Raw genomic sequence first — 5,674 nt, forward strand, 5'->3', positions numbered from 1 at the left:
ACCTTTTAATGAGCTTTACAGATAACGATGTGTATTCTACTTTGTTACCACACCAGAACTTTATGGGTGATAGTTCTTGTTTTGTTTTGTTTAAATAAGTCAAAATATGGGAACTGAAATGAGACCAAAAAGCTTTTAATTCTCTGTTCCATAAAAACCTCTGGATTTATCTTGTGTGTTGACCAAAGCTCTTACAAGGGAGTGTTTTATACAACTGTCCATTAATTATGTAGAAATGTTAGTTCACATAATTAGACAGGTCTTTAAACGGTTCAACTACTTGATTTATGATATAGAAACCATATTTACCAATAGTATCTCCAATTCCATGGAGCAGTGATGCAGTACATGGTAGAGTACCTGCTTAGGAAATGTGAAGTCAGAGACAAATCTCCAGTCCCAGTAATACAATGATGACACACGTAAGCTTATAGAAGCACATAAAAATATTTTAGGGGACTCCTGGCAAAGGCGACTGACTGCAGACAGTTTGGCGTCTTCCTACTGAAGTGCAGTCATGTTTCTCTAGTATTACCTCAACGAACAGGGAGATCGCGTCTATACGTTAAAGAAATTTGACCCGATGGGACAACAGACTTGCTCTGCCCATACTGCTCGCTTTTCCCCTGACGACAAATACTCAAGACACCGAATCACCATCAAGAAACGCTTCAAGGTGCTCATGACCCAGCAACCGCGTCCTGTTCTCTGAGAGTTCGTTAATTTCCTGTGCTGCCGGCCCGCAGGCTGATTATCAGTAACCAAATACATCAATCCGTGAGCAGGGACGCCTTCCCGCACTGTTTGGAATCCGATCTCACCACGTGACTGAGTCTATCGTAATGGGCATCTCCCGTAAAAGGAACAATCTTAACTTTTGTTTTTCATGCTTTGAATTAATGCCAGGTTATTAAAGATAGAATGACTTGAGAAAAAAAATATTTTAGGGTGGTGAGGGTTGTGCCCATCCACTGTGACGGTGGGGCCTATCTAATGGGAACTCACCAAGGCCAGCTGGACTGGGAGTGATGGAGCATGTGGTCAAACCGGACTCTCTGAACGTGGCTGAGGTGGAGGGCTCACTGAGAAGCCAAGGACAATGGCACTGGGTTTTGATTCTACTCCATGTACTGGCTTTGTGGGAACCTAGTCTGTTGGAATCCTCACCTTCCTAGACCTGGATGGAGGGGGAAGGACATTGGACTTCCCACAGGGCATGGAACCCTGACTGCTCTTTGGACTGGAGCAGAAGGGGGAAGAGGAATTGGGGGAGGGGGAGGAAAATGAGAGGAGGGAAGGAGGGGAAAATTTGTAATAATAATAATTTTAGCTACCTAATCTTCACAGAAAATTGTGAATTGTATCATGGAAAATTACTATGGTCAGTTGTTTTCTTTAGACCTATAGACCCATTTCACATCTGAGAATGACAGTCACCTACTGTAATCTGAATAACCTTGCTATGGGCCATATCAAATGCTCTTGATGGACAAAAGCAAATAGCCCTGCTCATCTTGCAGAAGCAGTGTTTGTTTTCCTGAAATCTCTTGTCAACTCTGACTACCATAACCACATAGTATTAACTGAGTAGCTCAGGAGACAAGTAAGTTTTCTCAAAACAATCACTCTATAAATGCGTTATTGTTGTTGCACTTTCTCCACGTTTGCACACTTCTGTCATTCCCTCTTACACTGTAGAAATGGTCATATGTCAGTTCCTTGCCTATAACATGACACCCATACTTAATTTTTTTGTTTTTGTTGTTTTTTTGTTTTATGAGACAGGGTTTCTCTGTAGCTTTGGTACCTGTCCTGGAACTAGCTCTTGTAGACCAGGCTGGCCTCGAACTCACAGAGATCCGCCTGCCTCTGCCTCCTGAGTGCTGGGATTAAAGTTGTGCACTACTACCACTCGCCTTAATTCTTTTATATAACTTACTGAAGACAAAGGACTTGCATGTCAAGACAACACACAAAGGACTCTTTGGGAAAGTTTAAATGCTGAGAAAATAAGTCTGTGTCATTCAGTGGAGTGTTAAGGTGTCTTGCAAGGAGCTACCTAGTCAGCCACCTTGAGAACAAATCTTCCAAGCTGAGTTTCTGGATGCCTGTGGGACACAGAGCCTGGCCAGCCTTGTTAGGTACTATCTGGATTTCTGACCCATGGAATATGTAAAATAATAAAAGTTCATTGCTTTAATTTACTACACAGGCAGCTAACTTTCTAAAATGATAGATAAGTATAATTCATTCATAAAAGTATATAAAATATTCTACTTTTAGTGATAAACTTATTTAGCAAATAATAAGATATTTATGTAATTAAAAGTTCCTTCAATTATACGAATTTTTGGAGAGAGAGGCGAAGGCAAAAAATACAGAAAGAGAAAGTAGTTTGAAATGTCTATAAATCAAATAATAGTGAATAAAACATTTTAAAATATAATAGAGAACTGCATATAGCTTTAAAACCCATCTTAGTTTAGTTCTTTTATCTAAATACATAATTCATTTACACTTGAGAAATTAAGTAGGTCTGTACTTTATGAAAACCTAGATAGTTGATAAAGAAAATAAATTGAAAATGAGGCAAATTGACTTTTTAAAAATATTTATCAGAAAAGATATAATTTCAATAATGAAATAAAACTTATTATACCACCTATAGTAGCCAAAACAAATAATAATAAAAACTTATGTCTATCTGAGAAAAGAGAACCATAGTCAAGCATAAAAATTATGTTATAATTAATTGTATGTATTTTTGATTGCATATTTTATTTCTTAGCATCCTAACTCAATGGCCATGGTAACATTTGTGATTTCTGTGTGGAAAGTAATGTGATACATACTAGTTCCTTCATTGTCTTGTTATGGGTATGGAAGGAGTTGATATATAACATTAGAATACTTGGAATATTCCTGGTATGTGATAAGTGATAAAAAACCTATGAAGCTCCTTTTGTGTTTTAAAAAATGGCAATTTTATATTTAGTATATATAAATAGGAATAAATTTCTTGTCCCTCAAGATTTCACTGGTTGTTTCAAGGTCTCTGACTAGGAACACTATCTATACCCATGTGTCTCTTAGCCTCTGCAGAGAATGGTCAAACCCAGGCCTAAATATCTGTGTCCCAATATCTTACTTCCATCTCTAACAACTGCAATATATGAACATGTGGGACAGGCTGATTATCTTAACTTCTGCACATAATCCCAGGATGCTGGAAACCAAAGAAGGAGGATTGCTGTGATTTTGAGCACAGCCTGGAACCTCAGCTTCACAAGGGAAGAAAAAAATAAAAAATGTGGAGCATTTAAAAAAATGCGTAGCAACATGGGAGAATATATATATATACATACATACATACATACATCCTACAGAGGAAACTTTAGCCTTAAGTCTAGGTGAATGCTTTGAAATTGTTATAATATTTTGAAAATAATACTTTTCATGTAATTTGCAGCTGGCACTGGAGTCGCCTTTCCCAGCAATAGCTTGGATGGCTTCATCTCCATTGTATATACACTTCACTAGCTCTTGGCAAGGATGTGGTTAGTCAATGTGTGGTGCTTTTCTGACCATTCTCACCTAGCATATTCCACTGGCATCTGACAGTTAGAAACCTTAGATGCAGCTAAGAAGAATATATTGTGTGGTACCTCGTCTTGTGATAAAAAGCCATGAACTGTGTAGCCCCATGGATCAGCAATGCTGAAGCTGAAACACCTTAGGGCACACAGTTATGACCATGCCATACAAACTGAAATGCAGCAGGTTGACATGTGCTGTGGTAGCAAGCTCCCTTATGGCCGACTTTAGTTTCTATTTATTCTTAGATATATTCTCTGAATAGCTACTATTTCATAAGTTTCCCATTTCCTTTTCTTTGCAGAAAGGAAGTGTCTGACAATATTGTTACGCTCCTTTTATGTCTCAGAATAGACCTTTGTAACCTGTAATACTGTTTTTTGTTTTGTTTTTTTTTTTTTTTTTTTGGTTTTTCGAGACAGGGTTTCTCTGTGGTTTTGGAGCCTGTCCTGGAACTAGCTCTGTAGACCAGGCTGGTCTCGAACTCACAGAGATACGCCTGCCTCTGCCTCCCGAGTGCTGGGATTAAAGGCCTGCGCCACTGGATCTGGTTAGAATGAGAAAATAATTTATACTCAATGAATGTCAACTGCCTCTTTTCTCAAATCAGTGAGATCTGACAGGATTAGTCACCCCTGAACCAAGTCATAGAACATTTAGGTAATGTTTATATGTTTATATCTGAGCCAAGAGCACTGCAGGCTCTACACCCCTTCTTTCAGAGAGGAGGGTGCTATGTGTGTGTGTATATGTATGTATATATATAATTTCTTTCTTCTTTGCAACCTTCACTATGTACCACCTTTTGCTCTAGCTCAAATCAAAGTCTCTATCTATATCTATTTCTTTTACTGTATATATATATAGTGTACTATATAGGTATGTATATATGTGTATGCCATATGCATATATATACATATATACAGCTAAAATAATATATAATAATAACTAGTATTTCTATATATATACATACTAGTTGTTCAGTCTATGTACTGTTGCTTTGTGAACGTTACTTGAGGGTTGACTACTGGGTCTTGGATAAATCAATTTTGGGGCATTTTCCTGAGGAAGGATATTACTCAAACTCTAAGCATTCCTTATCTGCATATAGTTCTCTGTCTAGAGTTGAGACCCTATGAGGGTTCCTATTCTTACAGTAGCATGTCTATAGATGTAACTCCCTGACTTATTCCCAAAGGAATAGCAGAATTTTAAAGTCACTGTACTACACATTGCATGCCATTTCTCTTCAAAGTTTTTAAGTCCACTGCAAAATTTATAGACATACCCTGATCAATACTCCCAGATCATCTTTTGAAAAACCTCTTTACACTCAAAATATCCTGTATAGGTTGATGGACAAATGCAATATTTTTTAATGGTTAGATGTTTTATTTTGTATTAAAAGTGGAAAGGACAACTGTTTTGGAGCCTGGCCAGCAATAGAACACATACTTGAAATAACAGATCCCAGTCTGAGTTCAGTTTCCCTTTTCAAATATGTGAAAACATGAAATACTTACTGATCTTGTTCTGTGTGTTTCTATACAAGCACTTATTCTCTTAAAATGGCAGAGCTAAGAAAATTCTATGTCCACAAATAACATATGACGTGTGGCGAGGTTAGAAGCCAGTGCACCTCTGGGAAGACATCCTCTGAAGTACCTCAAGACACGTGGGGATTCTGTCACTCAACTTTAGATGTATTGCCTGGGGCTCAGGACTCCCAAATGTTCTAATAGTTTTTCAATTAAAAACTGAAAATCTAGCTTTTTGTATAAAGTATTACATCTTTTAACTGTCAACCACAAGATTGTGCTGGCCAACCCAAACATCACTGTAGGGTATTGTTTGATTTAATCTTGACAATTAGGAATGCTTGCATTAGAAATAATCTGCCATTCTTAGAAAGCTAGTCTACAGTTGCAGTCATTCTGGTATAAAAATCCTGAAAATTTCATTTGAATGCTTTCCCATAGCACTGTTCTGTAGAAATAGGAGCGGCGGGCTGCGTCCCGGCACCCGGCCGCCCACATGGCTAGCTCTACCCGAAATAATTACACGGACACTGTGTTCATTT

General features: G+C 37.9%; 1 pseudogene; it reads left to right on the top strand.

Moving 5' to 3' along the window:
- The first annotated feature begins 517 nt into the window (after nt 1-517).
- LOC101993100 lies at nt 518-928 on the top strand (annotated as a pseudogene).
- The last annotated feature ends 4,746 nt before the right edge of the window (nt 929-5,674 follow it).

The sequence above is a fragment of the Microtus ochrogaster genome, unplaced genomic scaffold (genome assembly GCF_000317375.1).
Source record: "Microtus ochrogaster isolate Prairie Vole_2 unplaced genomic scaffold, MicOch1.0 UNK12, whole genome shotgun sequence".
In the NCBI taxonomy this organism is placed as follows: domain Eukaryota; kingdom Metazoa; phylum Chordata; class Mammalia; order Rodentia; family Cricetidae; genus Microtus; species Microtus ochrogaster.